At 34.4% G+C, this 20,809-nt stretch overlaps 1 long non-coding RNA gene across 1 annotated transcript in view; it reads left to right on the plus strand.

Moving 5' to 3' along the window:
* The window catches only part of LOC103098192 (uncharacterized), a 51,251-nt gene that overhangs the window by 23,349 nt on the left and 7,093 nt on the right, over nucleotides 1–20,809 (plus strand). The window contains exon 3 of the long non-coding RNA XR_457418.2: nucleotides 20,549–20,664. This is a non-coding gene — a long non-coding RNA (uncharacterized LOC103098192). The remainder of the gene's footprint in view (nucleotides 1–20,548; nucleotides 20,665–20,809) is intronic.

A 20,809-nucleotide genomic window follows, 5' to 3' on the forward strand; every position in this document is an offset into this window, starting at 1 on the left:
CTTATAAAACCCTGAGTTGCTGTTTTTGATTGCTTCTGTTTCTTGGTTATCTAGATTGTCAGATTAATGTATTTATTTTAACCAGTACCAAATTGTTTTGATGGCAAATTACTATCTGCATATTGACCATTTTCAAATATACCTATCCTTCTTATCCCTCTCTATTGGTCTCCAATTTCAAATCTTCAACACCCTTTCAGACAACTTGACTGAGATGTTCAGTAGACATCTTAGATTCAATATATTCAAAATAGAACTTACTATTTTTTCTTCTAAAGCCTCACCCTCTCCTATCTTCTCTATTACTCTAAAAGGCATCATAATGCTCCCATTTTCTAAGGCTCCCTCATCACCTCATATCTTTTTGCAATAGCCTGTTTATGAGGCTTCTTACCTCAAGTCTCCCTACTCTACTACATCTCTGGAATTCTCTCCCTCTTCGAATCCTTATTTGGTTTCCTCTGAACCTCACCTAAAAAAATCATTTTTTATAAGAAACCCCTCTTAATTCTAGTGCCTTCTCTTTCTTAGTTATTTTCTACATATTCTGCATATAGCTTGCTTGTAGGTAATTTTTGCTTTTCTTGTTCTCTTTCCTCCTTCCCTCCCCCCCACTAGATTGTGAGTCCCATGAGGAAAAATAATCATATATTTTCCTCTTTTCCTATCCCATGCTTAGCACAGGGCTTGATACATACTGGGCACTTAATAAATGTTTTTGCTTTGCTTGATTATAAGTCTTGTAACACTATCACTTCTCTCATACTTTTCACCATAATCTTTGAAATCATGGACCTTTTGTTCTTCTAAGCGATTCTATTTTTACTTTGTTCAGTTCAACAAATTAATTCCTAGGTAATTTGACTGGTATAGTACTAAATATGTAAATTAATTCTGGTAGTACTTCATTTTTCATTATATTGATGTGGCCCAACCATAAACAATGAAGAACTCTATCTCCTCAAATATCTAAAACAAGTGATATTTACATATCCTATATCTTTAAGGAGTGAATAAGGCATATTTATATAAATCTTGGTTTTTGTTGGTAGGTTAACATCCAGCACACACATTTTTAATATTTTGTAGAGAGAGAAAGAGACACACACAGAGAGAGAGAGAGAGAGAGAGAGAGAGAGAGAGAGAGAGAGAGAGAGAGAGAGAGAGAGAGAGAAGGAGACAGAGACAGATACAGAGTTCACAATATATTACTACATAATTTTTATTGACCATGGAGAAGAAATGGCTTTTTTTTTGACATGACTCCATGTGCTTAACTCTCAGTCATCAACCGTTTTGGAGACAATTGGATTACTGAGAAACAATCAGAAGAATCTCATGTGTTCACTCAGCAAAGTGCTAGTGCTCTAGTCTGTCTCTTTGGGAGATGCCCTTTCAGATACCTTTGGGCAAAGGTATATTCATTGTAAATTTCATCAAATTGATTATGTCATTCACAAGGTTGATTAAATTGCTCAAGTAGGTGGCAAAGTGGTTAGAGTGCAAGGCCTGGAGGCAAGAAGTCTTTCTGAATTTGAATCTGGTCTCAAACTCTAGCTGTGTGACCCTGGACAAGTCACGTAATACTTTTTGGCTCAGTTTCTTCATCTGTAAAATGGGATGGAGAAGGAAATGGCAAACCACTGCTGTATCTTCGCCAAGAAAACTCCAATTGGGGTTACAAAGAGTCAGACATGACTTGGGTATCTGAAGAATATAAATTGATTTTTAAACATCAACTCAACAACTTTGCTTTGTTAATTTTATCTTTTTTCTCTTTTCTCATTTTTCTGATACCTTGACTATATTTTCTTATTGTTTTCATTCTTAAGCATAATTATTTATTATTTTTATGATGAATTATTTGTCTAAATCATTTAGGGTGTTATTATTGAGTGTCCATTTTGAACCATATCATTTGCTGATATTTAATTGCTTTTTATTGTGTTATGCTCTAGAAAGTGTACTTATTATTTGTCTTTTTATATGTTTATTCCTCCTTTTTGCCTTAGCATGTGATCAACATTTAAAAGTATTTGGAATGTGGAAGATTGTATATATATTATACTTATTGTATGTACATGTATAAAATGCTGCATCTATATTTAGCATTTTCTTGCAGAAATGCCAGTTAGTCCAATCTAATTTTTCTAACAATTCATTCAGCTCTATATTTTTATTCTTATTTTCATTTCTTTTCTACTTATGCAAGTCTGAGAAAGATATATTAAAATATTATGCTATTATTGTGTTAGTATAAAAATAATTTTTTTCAATTCATCTAGCTTTTATGTGAATAAGTTAATGGCTCTGTTAGTTGGTGACTTCTCTTAGTGTTATTTTTTTCTTTGTCTATGTTGGCTCTCTTTAAGTAAACTTTATTTTCCCTGTTTGTTTTAATGTTAATTTTTACTATTACCATATCTGAAATTATCTTTATAACCTTTTTTAAAAAGAGTTTCTTGAAGCATAATCTATTTTGTCCTATCTTCTCAATTTTCCTTTGTATGTTTCTCAAACTTTTAAATGTTTTCTGTATGCATCAGTTTTAAAATTTTTTTCCATTTTTGTTCCTTTGTTGTCTTTTTTATTAAAGAATTTAATCCATACACATTTAGATTTATGACAATGTGTTTTCTTCCATATCATATATATTATATAATTAAGTTATAAATATAATATATTAACGAATTATATGCAAATGGAAGAAAACACAGGCTTAATGTTTATAACCCTGAATAGGAATGGATTAAATACTCTACTTATATATAATATAAAAATATGATATGTACATATAAAGAATGTGGTAATGAGACTTTGAGGATAGAGAATAAGGGTATTACCTGGTTCAAGTTCTACATTTAGATATGTACTGACTATGTGAACCTATTCAGGCCACTTATATTCTCAGTGCCTCAGGCAATAATCTAAACCCATAAATGGCAGAATAGTTGCCAATATCCATTGAAGGAGGGAGGTTCCTCATCTCAATAGAAGTTTGATCTTGGGGGTATGTGAAAATACAGGAATTGATTGAGTATGGATAGGGACAAATGATTGGTCAGACCTGCAGGGTAAGAAAATCACCTTGGCAGCTTTGTGGAAGAGAATAGATCAGAGCCAAGAGAGACTTCAGGTGAGGAGACCTTTTGGATGATATTGCTATAGTTCAGATGAAGTGAGGCCTCAACTAGGATTGTATTTATGTGAGAGAAAAGAAGGGGATATTTATGAGAGATATTGTAAAGATGGAAACAAGATTTGACAACTCACAGTATATATGGAACAAGAGAAAGAGTAAGAGTTGAGGATGACATTTCTACTCCTTTAGGAGACATGAAGTTCATTCATCCACTTGATGAGATTATAGGGTGACTACTTATTGGCTGGAAGAATGGTGGAAGAATGGATGGAGTGCTGGGTCTGGAGTCAGGAACACTCAACTTTCTGAGTTCAAATCTGTCCTAGACACTTACTAGCTGTGTAACCCTGGGCAGGTCTGTTTGCCTCAGTTTTCCTCATCTATAAAATGAGTTGGAAAAGGAAATGGCAAGGTACTCCAGTATCTCTGCCAAGAAAACCCCAAGGGGAGTCATAGAGAGTCAGATACAATTGAAAAATGACAGAACAACAGTTATTGGCTAGCTGATGGATTAATACAATAATAACTTTAGTTGGTAAGTCAACAACAGTCAATAGTCAGCCTAGATGTTGCAGGCACTGTGATTATCATAGGATGTGAGGTAGAAGAGAGTTCTTACACTCAGTTGAGCTCACAATCTAATGGAATAGATGAACAAATATTTAATAACAAGTTATACACCAAATAAATAAGAAATCAAGAAGGAAGGCACAGGAATTAAGAAAAATTTGAAAAGACTTCCTATAGAAGGCAAAATTTTGGTCAAGACATAAAAGATGCCAGGGAAGCCAGTAGATACTAATGAGTAGGGAGATCACTTTAGGTATGGAGGACAGACAGGGAAAATGATGAGAGCAGACAGATGGGATATTACATTTTTGGAATAACAAGAGCTAGTGTTACTCAATCAGAGAGTACAGGACAAGGAACCAGGCATAAGAAGATTAGAAAGTGGAATCTGGGATGGGTGGGGAGCTGGTTATAAAGAATTTTGTATAATAGCAGAAGATTTTGTATTTGATCCTGGAGGCAACAGGAAGCCACTGGAGTTTGCTGAGTAGGAGAGGTGGATGAACTATTCAGACCTAGGTATTAGGAAAATCACATTAGTGGCTTAATAGAGCAGAATTTGAGTATAGAGACACTTGAAGAAGGCAGACCCACCAATAGGCTCTTGCAAAGAGGTGATGAGTATGGTGACAGTGTCAGAGGAGAAAAGGAGGATTATTGGACAATGCTTAAAACATAGTAATCATTTGATAAATATTATTTGACTGAATGACATGTCTGTAAAGTACCTTGTAAAACTTAAAATACTTTGCAAATGCTAGCTATTAGATTAATTGATTACTTCCTTTAAAATATTTTTCATTTACTTCATTAGATATTTCTCAATTGCATATAAATTAATGCTAATTAATTTAAGTGATTTTTGATTTCCAAATTCTCTCCTTCTCACATTCATTTTTTCAACTCTTGAAAAAAGAAGCATGTTATATCTATTATACATGTAAAATAATGAAAAGCATATTTCTATATTAACCATGATGGAAAAGAAGATGCATATAGTTTAAAAATAAAGTGAAAATATACATATATATTTCAGTCTGTACTCAGACTATTAGTTTTTTCTCTGGAGGTGGATAGAATTGTTCATCATGAGTCCTTTGAAATTATCATGGATTATTGTCTTGATCAGAGTAGCTAATTCTTTCATAGTTGATCATCCTTACACTATTGCTGTTATGGTGTACAATGTTCTCCTGGTTCTACTCAATTCATTTTGCATCAGTTCATATATTTCTTCTCAGGTTTTTCTGAAATCACTGTGGGTGTCATTTCTTATAACACAATAGTGTTCCATCACAATCATATTTTGTGACAAGTTCTGCCACTCCCAAATTGATGGACATCTCCTCAAGTCCTAATTCTTTACCATGAAAAAAATAATTGCTATGAATATTTTCATAGAAATAAATTATTTTCTCTTCTTTGATCTTTTTGGTATATGAATCTAGTAGTTGTATTGCTGAATCAAAGGGTGTACACAGTTTGATAACCCTTTGGAGGTAGTACCAAATTGTTCTTCAGAATGGTAGGATTAGCTCACGACTCCATCAATAGTGCATTAGTGTCCCAATTTTTCTACATTCCATCCAGCATTTGTCATTTTCCTTTTCTGCATGTTAGCCAATCTTAAAGGTGTCAAATGGTGTCTCAGAGTTGTTTTAATTGTCATTTCTCTTGTCAGTTGTGATTTAGAGAATTTTTTTTTTGGAGATTATACATAGTTTTGATTTTTTTAAATCTGAAAACTGCCTGATTATATCCCTTTACCATTTATCAATTGAAGAATGGATTATGTCTTTATAAATTTCACTCAGTTAAGAAATGAAATATTTTCTAGATAGATTTGCTGAAAAAATTCCTCCCATTTTGCTGCTTTCCTTCTAATCTGGACTGCATTGGTTTTATTTGTGTTAAACTTTTGAAAAATTCATTTAATCAGAACAATCCATTTTACTTCCTGTAAGCTTTACCATCTCTAGTTTGGACATAAATTCTTTTCGCACCCATAGATCTTACAGGTAAATTTTTCCATACTCTCTTAATTTGTTTATGACATGATTTTTTTAAAACCCTTACCTTTTATCTTAGAATCACTACTGTGTATTGATTCCAAGACAAAAGAGCAAATGAGGGCTGGTCTATGGGGGTTAAGTGATTCACCCAGGGTCACACAGCTAGGAAGAGTCCGAGAACAGATTTGAACCCAAAATGTCTCTCTAGGTCTGTCTCTAAATCTACTGAACCACCCAACTGTCTCCAATAATATAGTTTTTTTAGGTCTAAATCATGTATCCATTTTGACTTTATCTTGGTATATGGCATGAGATGTTTATCTATGCCTAGTTTTTTCCAAATCATTTTTAAATTTCCTAGCAATTTTTGTCCATTTTTACCCTAAGTTCTTAGATCTTTGTTTTATTTCATCACTAAATTATTATGATCATTTACTTAAGTTTATTATATATTTAATTTATTTGTCTGGTCCATTGTTCTGTTTCTTAGAGATTGTTTTCAAGATTACCACTTTGTAATATGGTTTGAAATCTATTGCTGGAATACCTTCCTTCATGTTTTTTCATTGATTCCCTTAATATCTTGACTTTTTTTTCCTTCCAGATGAATTATTTTTTTTCTAGCTTTCTAAAATAATTCTTTGTTAGTTTTATTGGCTTGGCACTGAATATTTAAATTAATTTGGAATTGCCATTTGTTGATTTCTTCTTTAAGGACCTTAATTTCTACCTTAATTTCTTTGTTTTTTCTATAATTCTTCCATTCCTTTTATGAACCATTCAGAAGGTTCTCTGAAGTGGTTCCATTGTGATTTCAGGGGGTCTCACAGAATGTGTTAACACTTTCATCTTCCTTTAGAAATTCTGAGTTAGTTTCCTTGGTTGTGTAGAATGTGTCCATTAAAAGTCATTTTTTTTAATGTTTATTGTTCATTTCACCAGTCAATTTTTATCTATCTTTTTCTATCACTCTTCTGATTTTTCTTTGGGATCCTTAATTTAAACATTTCTATTGACAGTCCTTCCCTTTAGAGTGCCCAGTGCAGTAATGCCCTTTTCCCAGTTTTTGCTTCCTAATTTTTGTCCTCTCAGACTACTGAGATCTACATATCTTTAGAGGGAGGGTAGCTAGTTCTATGTAGTTGGGTCTTGTCTTCCACCTTTACCAGACCTTTTTTACTAGGTGCCTTTTAGGTTCTACCCTTCTCTCAGAGACTGTGACTAGAAAGGAATTGGGAGGAGGTTCCCTAGCATACCGCTAGGTGTTAGAGGTGGGAACTGAGGAGGTCCATTTGGGATTAAGACTTTGCCTTTCTCTTACCTGCTGGCTTCCTGTTTCATTTTGTGTTATATTAAATAATAGCAATAATTCTACAGTTCAATTCTCCTCTCCACTCCATGATCTTAACCTCTCTGGAATCCACATTCCTCCAAAATTGTGTAATTCTCAGATCTCAACCCATCCTGGGAGTCATGACTCTCCTTCCCTGTAGAACAATAAAATAAGTTCTTTAAATATTGCAGCCACCATTGAGAGCTGCAGTGTTCATTCCAGATTACAGGGTTTCTCAGAAGAGCATGAGGAACACAACTAGATATAGGAAAAGGGTGTCCCTTGGTTCTTTGCCAAGAATTAAACTTTTAAATCTGTTATTTAAAAGTACAACAGCCATGGGGGCCCTATTAGGATTTCCCTAAAATGACAGGTTGGCCTGATATAGCAAAGGGTGGGATGAGCTGAGAGGAGCAGGAGCTTCAGTTTTGTCATTTTTAAAATACGAGGATATGACTAAATGGCCTTCAAGGTCTCTTCAAGTTTAAATTATTAATCTTATAATTCTAAGAAATTCAATACTTGAAAACATCTATTATTCCAGTAGTATGGATTTTCTTTTCACATTTAGCAACAAACAAATAAATAAATTACCTTTTGGTGATTTTGGCTTTTGGTTCTTAAATATTTATATTATGTCAGGTTGTTATTGATACAAAATAGACATTATCTGTTGACAGACTTATTGTCATAACTTGGAGAACCTATGGTCATCTCTTGACATCAGAGTAGGCTTTTAATGGATGATTATTAAATATATGTAACTAATTATAAGATGATATAAAGGGCAGTGGGTTACGGTGTAAAAAACCCTGACCTAGGTAGAAACCTATAGATATATGTTCTGTTATTAGCTTTGCTATTTTTTTGGTCTTAGGGTCTTAGACAGTTACTGTACCTCTCTGAACCTCACAATGTCCTCATTTTTCTAGAGCTGAATATTAGCGCGTGTTTCTAAAGCTCTTTAAACATATATCATTTGTAAATCATGGACTAGAAGATTTCTGAATAAAATTTCTAATTTCTTAACTATGCCTTTCTCAACTTGCTCTTTTTACACGCAACCATGAGGTGAGTCACACAAATATTATTTTTTTTTACTTATCACTTGTTTATTTGGACATATGATTTTGGGTTTTGGCTCTTGGGTAAAAAGGAATAATTTGGAAATAGGTATCAAGTGATAATATTTGTACAACTCAGTGGAATTGTTTATCAGCTCTGGGAATAGGGGAGAAAGAGCGGAGGGGGAAAATGAATCATGTAACCATGGGAAAATATTTTTTTAAAAAATGAAAATTTTTTTAAAGCAGAACCAAAAGAATTAACAACGACTACTACAATAATATTATGTAATTGAAATTCTGTTACCATAAAAACTACATTTCCTAGGAGCCCACTGACTTCCTATCATTATGTGCTGATGTAAACAGGGAGATATATTGGGTGGGGTTCCTAGTCTTGCTCTCTTTGCTTCCTGTTAGTGACTGTGGTGGAGTATGGGGGTTTCCAACAGGTAGATTAGCCATGGGCACATGGTTTTTATTTGTTCCCTTTTTATTCCTTTACTTCTAATGATCATTAATAAATCTCTAAAAATATAGCATTTTAATTACTGCATATTAATTTTAATTTTTACAATATAAATGAGGTTTCCATAAAAGGCAACAAAATTCAATTCAAGCACAATGGCCAGTTGTGATTCTGGATGTCTTCTGATGTTAAAACACTTTTTAATGAAGAAATGGTAACTGTCTTTATCACAGGAAAGTCATGCGTGCTTGTACTTGATCACACAAATATTATTGAGAGGTAGCATTGTCATAGTGAAAAACCTGAGTTCAAATCCTGCTCCGGCCAATTATCATTTATATTAACATGGGAAAATGGCTTTACTTCTCAGCCTCAGTTTCAGCCATTTAGAGAAAGGAAATAATACTTCTCCTCTATTTCAAAGAGGAGTTGTATGTTTAAAAATAATATAATATTTAAAAATATTTGTCATTAGCTGCCCTTATTAAACCATCCTGCCTCTGTAACTAAAGGATCTCTAAAGTTTTTTGGAGACTTTTATTTCTCCAATTTACTAATGAAACCATATGAATCTGTATAATAACATGGTCTCTGGTATGTCTAGCCTAAAAATTACAAAAAAAAAAAAAACAACACACCAAAAACTAAAACCCTTAGGATTCAATGCAAAAAATCAACTACCAAGCCTATAAGGAGGATGCTATAGAATTTGTATGAACAGTAAAGATCTTTTAGAACCTCAGCTATCCTAATTCATGCTTGACTAGATCAGTATATACCGAATATCTTGCTCTGCTCTTAGGACCAGACTAGAGATTCAGTTCTTCAATCTGTATTTTCAGGATTTAATATTTTCAGCTTTATACCCTCCCTACTTGAATGCACTAAGACATAGTCCTTAAATAGGAAATGTTTCCAGAAGGAAGTTTGAATAGAAAAGGTTGGCATCATTGTGTAAGCTTGACTTGTGAAGTTATAATGCTTCTTGTAGTTGTCAATGATGAACCAGAGCAATATGTTCCTTTGACAGTTGCTTTCCAAAGATGTCATCCATTTGGCTTTTCCTTGCATTTGTAGGGAAAAACCTTTCAGTCAGTTATAGTGTCCTACAGCTGTAAGATCTGGTGCTGGAAGGCATCTGAAAGAACCTCGTTTATAATAGGAATATAACATCTACCCTTAACTACTTTGCAGGGTCTCACATGGGATAGAAATCATCTAGCACTTTTCAGACTTTGAGGCTCTGTGTCATTGTTTGCTAATATAATTAGTCTAGCCATCCCATTTTATCGATGAAGAAATTGGAGGCTCAGGAGTCCAAATGACTCATTTAATGACATAGGAAATAAATGAGAAAGTTAGGATTAGAATCCAGGTCTTTTGGCTCCAGGTTCAGTTCTTTTTCATATGATGCTGGGAAAATAAACTAGGCAAAGGCTTATTTAGAAGGAAGAGTAAGGAAAATATTGATGACTTCCACCAAAATTGTGGCATCACTCATTTTCCCAGCTTTTTCTCATGTAGTGCTTCTTCAGTATTCATCTTCTTTGGGATAATTAGCAAATGGCTCCAGTGCATGGTTCTGATAGTCTTTGATGCTTCTCATTACATAGGACTGTAGTTGAAGAATGAAAATTCTTTGTAATTTAAAATGCTCACTGACTTCATCTGTTTGATAATAAAAGAGTCAGTCAATTCGGTTTGAAAAAAAAAATCAATTGGACCTATTATTTGGCCTGGTTTTAATAGAGCAGTTGATTGATTGGATGGTTTAAAAACTTTTTTCTAGCCTTTGTGATCTAAAGCTGTCTGTCTGGTGCGATAATAACAGTTTATAAGGTGAAAAAAAATTAAACCAACTCCCCCAAATGGTTAAAAGTCATTTGAGGTCTTAGAACAAAAAAATCTACCCAAACACCTGATTAAACCTTTTTTTCTTTCTTTTTTTTCTGATTGTTTTCAATCCAATCAGTCTCTGTGAATACATTGTTATAGAATAAATGAGAAGAAAATAATTATTTAAAAAAAGTTGATTTTTTACTTCCAGAGAGAACTAACTCTGCAAATTTCTACAAATGTAAAAATCATGCCAAATATTGGAATGGGGTCAAAGAACTTACAGAAGCTGGCACTTATCTGTTTTATGTTGACTGAGAATAAACATTGTTGATTCTTTTGATATGAATAAGTACCAGTAGTCTAAAATTCTAAGTTTCCTGAAATTTGTGCGAACTCCTAACCTAAAGGCATTATGGGCTTACAATTCCCTGTGACAATGCAGAAAGCTTGGAATAACTCACGAACCTTCTTTGGACACTTTTTAATGACTCATCAGAAATGATTTAAGTACAAAAGTATCCCACCAGAGGAGGGAAAATAAAAGAGAAAAAATAGACTTTGGGATAGCAATGTGCAATTTTATTTAGACTTTTAGGGATGTGATTATATTTTCTTTCTGTGAATTTCCTTAACTAATGTTTAAGAAAGCCTCACTAATACTGAAAAATAAAAAGTTTGAACACAGGAATATTTTCTAATGTGGGTTAAAACTCATGCAAATAAGTACATTGCATAAAATAATATATCCACATACATACATACATACATATATATATATATATGCAAAGAAAAACATACTGTCAATACACATTTACGTATACAATACATACAAAGAAAATTAGCTTTTCTTTCCAATCTGGTCTCAGATTGGTTTGACTGATTATTTTCCTGAGATGCACTTGCATTCTAAACACATTGACTTCCATGAAGGAAATGCTCTTTTGCTGTTGAGACTGGCTATTCTGGGTCAGTAGCACCACCCAGAGGTTAAACTGGGAACTCCTTTCAAACTGCAACTTTCGAAAGCTTAACTTCCTACACTACAAACAAAACTAGGTTCTCCCATAAATAATAGTCCAGAGTCTTCCACACTAGCAGTGTTTCATATGAAAAAAAAAACAACAAAACTTCATTTTTAAATTTTTTTCTAACAAAGCCACAGTTATTGCTATGAACATGGTAACAGAGCTTGCATTTTTGTTATTCAGTGCCCTTGTTGACACGGCTAAACTTAAGATAATTTACTATATCTCTTCCATACTAACCTAAGACGTCATGTTGTTTAAAGACCTGATCTGCAGTCAGAATCAAGGGTTCAAATCTCATTTTTCATATTAAATATGTTTTGTGGGTCACTTGACCTTTGTGAGCCTCAGGAAATCTTCTCATACTGTGTGGTAGAGATGGGGGGCTGGAGGCACCATGGAGAGAGCATTGGGCTTGGAGTCAAGAAGATTCATCTTCATGAGTTTCAAACCAGCCTCAGACACTTACTAGCTGTGTGACCTGGGTGAGTCACTTAACTCTTTTCTCATCTATAAAATGAGCTGGAGAAGGAAGTGGCAGACTACTCTAGGATTTTACCAAGAAAACCCCAAATGAAATCATAGAGAGTTGGTTATGAATGAAAGTGATTGAAATACACAGATTATCAACCACCATTTATCAAGTTATTGAGGTTCCAGGTACTGTGCTAAGTCCTGGGGATACAATGAAAGGCAAAAATTTGGACCCTGCTTTCAAGAGAGACAACATGCAAGCAGCTATGTACATTCAGAATGTATGCAGTATAAGTGGAAAGTAATCTCAAAGGGAGGACTATCAAAGGTGGGGGATAAGAGAGAAGGACTCCTGTAGAATTCAGAATTTGAATTTAGCCTTTTTATTTTTTTACACTTAATTTTTATTTTATTTTTTTCTCAATTACATGTAAACCAAATTTTTAAACATATTGATAAAAATTTTGGGTTCCAAAGTCTTGAAAGACACCATGGTAGTTAGGAGATGGATGTGAAAAGGGGGAGAATTCCAGACTTGGGGAACATCTGGTGCAAAGTCAAGGAGGATGGAGATGGAGGGTTATATGAAAAACAGCAAATAAAATGAGTTTAGGGAAGTCAGAATGCATGGATGGGCAGCTAGATGGAGCAGTGGATACAGCACTGGGCTTGGAATCAGAAGACTCATCTTCCTGAATTAAAATCTAGACTCAGACACTTGCTAGCTATATGACTCTGGGCAAGTCATTTACCCTTGTTTCCTTCAGTTTTCTCATCTGTAAAGTAAGATGGAGAAGGAAATGGCAAACCACGACATGTCTTTGCCAAGAAAACCCCAAATGAGGTCACAAAGAGTCAAGCATGACTAAAAAAAGAGAGTGCATGGATAAAGTCTGTGATTAGAAAGGTTATGAGGATATTTAAACACATTCACTTTAAGATTTTTTAAATTTACATTATATATAGCTTTATATCCATCTATTGATCTATTTATCTATCTCTATCATTTGTGTATCATCATTTACATGCTGTCTCCTTTGTGAGAATGTGAACTATTTGAGGTTAGGAACCATATTTTGTTTTTCTTTGTATTTACAGTACTGGGTACCCAGCAAATGCTTAAAAGATGCTGACTGACTGACAACTTGTCTAAATATGGGTTTCCAAAAGTCTTAATGTAGTTTTGAGCTTTAGTAGTTTAAAACTGAACTAGGATTTGTGGAATATCCTGTGGATTTGTTTCTAGATCTAATAGGGAGCCATCATACTTTATTAACATGGCTACTTTCCTGCAATGAAGAAAATAATAGGTCCTTGGTAATATATGACAACAAATATATTGTTAGCAAAAATCTTGCAGACCAGGAGTGGGGAAAAACTCCAAATTTCTACTAGCTGTTGAAAGGCTAGAATTCCTAGGATCTTTTTATTTTATAGTAGAATATATAATATATAATAGTATATCAGTGAAGCTGAACTCACAATACATTTACATAGTTTTGCTCTAGAAAGATCAACATTTAATAAGATTCATTAGCATATGTACTATTATATATTATATATTCTACTATAATAGAATTCTTAGTTTGATGATGAAAAATATACATATATATTTGGAATCTATCTGTCTATCTATCCGGAATATCAAGCACCTAAAACATGAATCACAAAGGAAATCTTTAACCAAATATCATACGAATATATGAATGATGAATTTTAGGTGATTAAACATACAAATCCTTAAGAGGACTCCTAAGCAAAAAACATGTAACTATTTCTATAAGGAAGATCATAGAATTTGACAGTTGACATTTGTCTTAAACCCAAGGGGAATCCTGGCATACTGGCTTTAAAGGTCAGAATTAGGCAACTGGAAGACAACGAGCAGGTAAAAGAGCAAGAATCAATAAAGCAAAGCCAAAAGATCAAGAAATTAGAAGAGAACATAAAATATCTTACTGAAAAGATGACATACTTGGAAAATAGAGGAATAAGAGATAATTTAAGAATAATTGGACTACCAGAAAATCCAGAAATAAACAGCAAACTCGACATCGTAATACAAGATATAATCAAAGAAAATTGCCCAGAGATTCTAGAACAAGGGGGCAATACAGCCACTGAAAGAGCTCACAGAACACCCTCTACATTAAATCCCCAAAAGACAACTCCCAGGAATGTAATTGCCAAATTCAAAAGCTTTCAAGGAAAAGAAAAAAATCCCACAAGAAGCCAGAAAAAGACAATTTAGATATAAAGTAATGACAATCAGGGTCACACAAGACCTTGCAAGTTCCACTCAGAATGATCTTAAGGTATGGAACATGATTTTCAGAAAGGCAAGAGAGCTGGGTCTTCAACCAAGAATCAGCTATCCAGCAAAACTGACTATATACATCCAAGGGAAAGTATGGGCATTCAACAAAATAGAAGATTTCCAACTTTTTGCAAAGAAAAGACCAGAGTTCTGTGGAAAGTTCGATATCGAAAAACAAAGAGCATGGAATACCTGAAAAGGTAAATATGATGGAAAGGGAAAAAGAAAAAATTGTTATCTTTTCATTTATTCAAACTCTGTTCTATAAGGACTACATTTATATCAATCTATATATATTAATATATGGAAAATGTAAAGTGTAAATAGGAGGAAAAGAAAAATCAAATAGAATAATCTTTCTCACACAAAGATTCACATGGGAAGGGGAGGGGAAGAAAACTCCTATAAGAATGAGAGGAAGAGAGTTTTCACTTAAACCTTACTCTCAGGGAAATCAACTCTGAGAGGGAAGAACATCCAGATCCATTGGGATCTTGAATTCTATCTTACCCAACAAGGGTAGGGAGAAGGGAAAACCAAGGGGGGGAAGGAGGGGAGGGAAAGCAAAAAGGGAGGGAAGGAGAGGGGGAGGGGGAGGGAACAAAAAGGGAGGGGCTAGAAAGGGAAACATATCAAGGGGGGGGATAAGGGGGACTGATTTAAAGTAAATCACTGGATTACAAGGTTAGAGCTAAAGAAGAAAGGTTAGAATTAGGGAAGGATATCAAAATGCTAGAGAATTCACAAGTCACAATCCTAACTTTGAACGTGAATGGGATGAACTCACCCATAAAACGTAGACAAATTGCAGAATGCGTTAGAATCCAAAACCCTACCATATGTTGTCTTCAAGAAACACACATGAGGCGGGTTGAGACCCACAAGGTCAGAATTAAAGGATGGAGTAAGACCTTCTGGGCCTCAACTGACAGAAAGAAGGCAGGAGTGGCAATCATGATATCTGATAAAGCCAAAGCAAAAATAGACCTGATTAAAAGGGATAGGGAAGGTCATTATATTAATTAAAAGGGACTTTAGATAATGAGGAAATATCACTAATCAACATGTATGCACCAAATAATATAGCACCCAAATTTCTAATGGAGAAACTAGGAGAATTGAAGGAAGAAATAGACAGTAAAACAATATTAGTGGGAGATTTGAACCAACCATTATCAAATTTAGATAAATCAAATCAAAAAATAAATAAGAAATAGGTAAAAGAGGTGAATGAAATCTTAGAAAAATTAGAGTTAATAGACATATGGAGAAAAATAAATAGGGACAAAAAGGAATACACCTTCTTCTCAGCACCACATGGCACATTCACAAAGATTGACCATACACTAGGTCACAGAAACATGGCATACAAATGCAGAAAAGCAGAAATAATAAATGCAGCCATTTCAGATCACAAGGCAATAAAAATAATGATCAGTAACGGTATGTGGAAAACCAAGTCAAAAATTAATTGGAAATTAAACAATATGATACTCCAAAATCGTTTAGTTAGAGAAGAAATCACAGAAACAATTAATAATTTCATCACGGAAAATGACAACAGTGAGACATCCTTTAAAACCTTTTGGGATGCAGCCAAAGCAGTAATCAGAGGTAAATTCATATCCCTGAGAGCATATATTAACAAACTAGGGAGAGCAGAAATCAATCAATTGGAAATGCAAATAAAAAAACTCGAAAGCTATCAAATTAAAAACCCCAAGCAGAAAACCAAACTAGAAATCCTAAAAATTAAGGGAGAAATTAATAAAATAGAAAATGATAGAACTATTGATTTAATAAATAAGACTAGAAGCTGGTACTTTGAAAAAACAAACAAAATAGACAAAGTACTGGTCAACCTAATTAAAAAAAGGAAAGAAGAAAAGCAAATTAACAGCATCAAAGATGAAAAGGGGGACATCACCTCCAATGAAATGGAAATCAAGGCAATCATTAAAAATTACTTTGCCCAATTATATGGCAATAAATACAGCAATCTAGGTGGTATGGATGAATATATACAAAATACAAACTGCCTAGACTAACAGAAGAAGAAATAGAATTCTTAAATAATCCCATATCAGAAAATGAAATCCAACAGGCCATAAAAGGACTCCCTAAGAAAAAATCCCCTGGGCCCGACGGATTCACAAGGGAATTCTATCAAACATTCAGAGAACAGTTAATCCCAATACTATACAAACTATTTGACATAATAAGCAAAGAGGGAATTCTACCAAACTCCTTTTATGACACAAACATGGTACTGATTCCAAAATCAGGCAGGTCATAAACAGAGAAAGAAAACTATAGACCAATCTCCCTAATGAATATAGATGCAAAAATCTTAAATAGGATATTAGCAAAAAGACTCCAGCAAGTGATCAGAAGGGTCATCCACCATGATCAAGTAGGATTTATACCAGGGTTGCAGGGCTGGTTCAATATTAGGAAAACCATCCACATAATCGACCATATCAACAAGAAAAACAACAAAAATGACATGATTATTTCATTAGACGCAGAAAAAAGCCTTTGATAAAATACAACATCCATTCCTATTGAAAACACTAGAAAGCATAGGAATAGGAGGGTTGTTTCTAAAAATAATAAACCGTATATATCTAAAACCATCAGCCAATATCATCTGCAATGGGGATAAACTAGATGCATTCCCAATAAGATCAGGAGTGAAACAAGGATGCCCATTATCACCTCTACTATTTGACATTGTACTAGAAACACTAGCAGTAGCAATTAGAGAAGATAAAGACATTGAAGGCATCAAAATAGGCAAGGAGGAGACCAAGTTATCACTCTTTGTGGATGACATGATGGTCTACTTAAAGAATCCTAGAGATTCAACCAAAAAGCTAATTGAAATAATCAACAACTTTAGCAAAGTTGCAGGATACAAAATAAACCCACATAAGTCATCAGAATTTCTATACATCTCCAACATAGTTTAGCAGCAAAAACTAGAAAGAGAAATCCCATTCAAAATCACCTTAGACAAAATAAAATACCTCGGAATCTATCTCCTGAGACAAACACAGGAACTATATGAACACAACTACAAAACACTCTCCACACAACTAAAACTAGTCTTGAGCAATTGGAAAAATATTAACTGCTCATGGGTAGGATGAGCCAATATAGTAAAAATGACCATCCTACCCAAACTTATCTATGTATTTAGTGCCATACCCATAGAACTTCCAAAAATTTCTTTACTGATTTAGAAAAAACCATAACAAAGTTCATTTGGAATAATAAAGGATCAAGGATATCCAGGGAAATAATGAAAAAAAAATACAAAAGAAGGGGGGCCTTGCAGTCCCAGATCTCAAACTATATTACAAAGCAGCAGCCATCAAAACAATTTGGTACTGGCTAAGAGACAGAAAGGAGAATCAGTGGAATAGATTTGGGGCAAGCAATCTCAGCAAGACAATATAAGATAAACCCAAAGATACCAGCTTTTGGGTCAAAAATCCACTATTCGATAATAACTGCTGGGAAAATTGGAAGACAGTGTGGGAGAGATTAGGATTAGATCAACACTTCACACCCTACACCAAGATAAATTCAAAATGGGTGACTGACATGAACATAAAGAAGGAAACTAGAAGTAAATTAGGTAAACACAGAATAGTATACATGTCAGACCTTTGGGAAGGGAAAGACTTTAAAACCAAGCAAGACATAGAAAGAGTCACAAAATGTAAAATAAATAATTTCGACTACATCAAATTAAAAAGCTTTTGTACAAACAAACCCAATATAACTAAAATCAGAAGGAAAGCAACAAATTGGGAAGCAATCTTCATAAAAACCTCTGACAAAGGTTTAATTACTCAAATTTACAAAGAGCTAAATCAATTGTACAAAAAATCAGGCCATTCACCACTTGATAAATGGGCAAGGGACATGGATAGGCAGTTCTCAGAAAAATAAATCAAAACTATTAATAAGCATATGAAGAAGTGCTCTACATCTCTTATAATCAGAGAGATGCAAATCAAAACAGCTCTGAGGTATCACCTCACACCTAGCAGATTGGCTAACATGACAGCTATGGAAAGTAATGAATGCTGGAGGGGATGCGGCAAAGTAGGGACATTAATTCATTGCTGGTGAAGTTGTGAACTGATCCAACCATTCTGGAGGGCAATTTGGAACTATGCCCAAAGTGTGATAAAAGACTGTCTGCCCTTTCATCCAGCCATAGCACTGCTGGGTTTGTACCCCAAAGAGATAATAAGGAAAAAGACTTGTACAAGAATATTCATAGCTGCACTCTTTGTGGTGGCCAAAAATTGGAAAATTAGGGGATGCCCTTCAATTGGGGAATGGCTGAACAAATTGTGGTATATGTTGGTGATGGAATACTATTGTGCTAAATGGAATAATAAAGTTGAGGAATTCCATGGGAACTGGAACAACCTCCAGGAAGTGATGCAGAGCGAAAGGAGCAGAACAGGAAATCATTATACACAGAGACTGATACACTGTGGTACAATCAAAGGTAATGGACTTCTCCATTAGTGTCAATGCAATGTCCCTGAACAATCTGCAGGGATCTAAAAAACACTATCCACAAGCAGAGGATGAACTGTGGGAGTAAAAACACCGATCAAAAGCAACTGCTTGACTACAGGGGCTGAGAGGAAATGACTGAGGAGAGACTCTAAATGAACACTCTAGTGCAAATACCAACAACATGGAAATGGGTTCGAAGCAAGAACACATGTGAAACCCAGTGGAATTTTGAGCAGGCTATGGGAGAAGTGGTGGGAGGGGATCAGGGGGAGGAAAAGATAATTATCATTGTTTCCAATGAATAATGTTTGTAAATGACCAAATAAAGTAATGTTTAAAAAGTAAAAAAAAAATGAAATGAAAAAAATAAGTGTGTGTATGTGTGTGTTTGTGAGAGAGACAGATGCGGGCAGAGAGGAACAGGGAGTCAGAGACAAAGAGAAAGGAAAGACTAGAAGGAAACAGATATAGAAACCGACAGACAGAAAGACCCAGAGAGAAAATATGGAGAGAAAGGGAGGAAGAAAAGAAGGAGGGAGAGATGAAAATGAGAAGTAGGAGCGGGTTTGTCAGGCTTCTCCAGTAGCCCACAGGGAGGGGAAAAAAATCAACAAATTAGGTCACAGACTCAAACATCAGATTCTCTGTCTCTTTTTTCCAATCAAAATGTGTTCCTTGCTGAGTCACATATGTCTATTTTCATCTCCATCTCTTCAAAGGTAATCCATTGCATACTCTCCATGAAAGCCCAGTCTAGAAAATGAACAAATTCATGTTTGGGGGTCTACAGTATTGAGTCAAGTGGATTCTGCCCTATGTTTTTCTAAATCCACAGGCTCCCTTTTTTCCATGGTCCATAGAGGAACAATGGACTGGCAAAAGCTAGGAGGGAGGGGGACAGGCTCCACTAATTTCTTCATTCTCATTCAAATACAGAGTGTCATCTATCAACTGTGACATTACATTTGTAATAGTTTTCTTTTGTGGGTTGACCCTGCTTATCATCATTCTACCACATTATCAAAAAATCAAAGGAATTGAAGATATCCATAACAAACTACAAGTATATGTTTTAATATTCTTAGTTGAAAAGGTCTGCATCTATCCTGAAAAGAATAAATGAAGATTTTTTTTCTGAAGTGAGAGCAAACTGCCAGAAAGTTAGTCAATTTCCATTACCATTTCGGCAGCACCAAATAGACTAAATCTAACTGTTAAATTTCTACGATCAAAATCACAGATTTAGATTTAGAAGAGACCTTAGATATTGAAGAATCTAACCCAAAAATTATATAGTTATAGAAACTGAGGTCCTGTCTCTGTAAAGTTACTTGGGGTCATGGTAGAAGAACCAAGGCTTGAATCTACTTCCATTGAGTTCAAATCTCAACACTCTCTATAAACAAAACAAAAAAGCAATATTTAATTGATTCCTTGTCACTGGACATTGTGAACCACCTATAGACAGAGAGCATGACCTGAGGGGTACAAAGTGAATTGGTTAACTGGGGCTATATAAAAAAAAAATCATTCATTCCAATTATAGAAAAAAATTTTTGAGTCACAAATGGTTTTTTGTCTTCATAGAACCATATGACCTTGTCCCCTCTCCCTTTGTCTAGCCTTACAAAGACTTGACATTCATATTTTGATAATATAAATTCCTTTTTCTAAGCAGCAGAACTTTCTTCACATATTATTTTTTAAAAATTCCACCATTACAACTGTTAACTTCTTTCCACTATTTTATTTGTGCAGCTCATCCAGTAAACGTATTACCATCTACATTAACGACGTCGAAAGTAGCCTACTTTAAGAGAAAATATGCAGAAGAAGAAGATTTACATCAAGATTACAATGGGTATTTTCCAAAAGTAAGTTGTTTTGTCCATTTGCTGAGAAGGTGTCCATCTGCCTTGGTTGGTAGGAGGAGTTTCTTCACTGGAAGCTCCTTACAGTGATTAAATCATTATTATTATTATTTTTTTACTTTCAAAGTCATTTCTTACGTATTTTGTC

This window comes from Monodelphis domestica, chromosome 1 (genome assembly GCF_027887165.1).
Source record: "Monodelphis domestica isolate mMonDom1 chromosome 1, mMonDom1.pri, whole genome shotgun sequence".
In the NCBI taxonomy this organism is placed as follows: Eukaryota; Metazoa; Chordata; class Mammalia; order Didelphimorphia; family Didelphidae; genus Monodelphis; species Monodelphis domestica.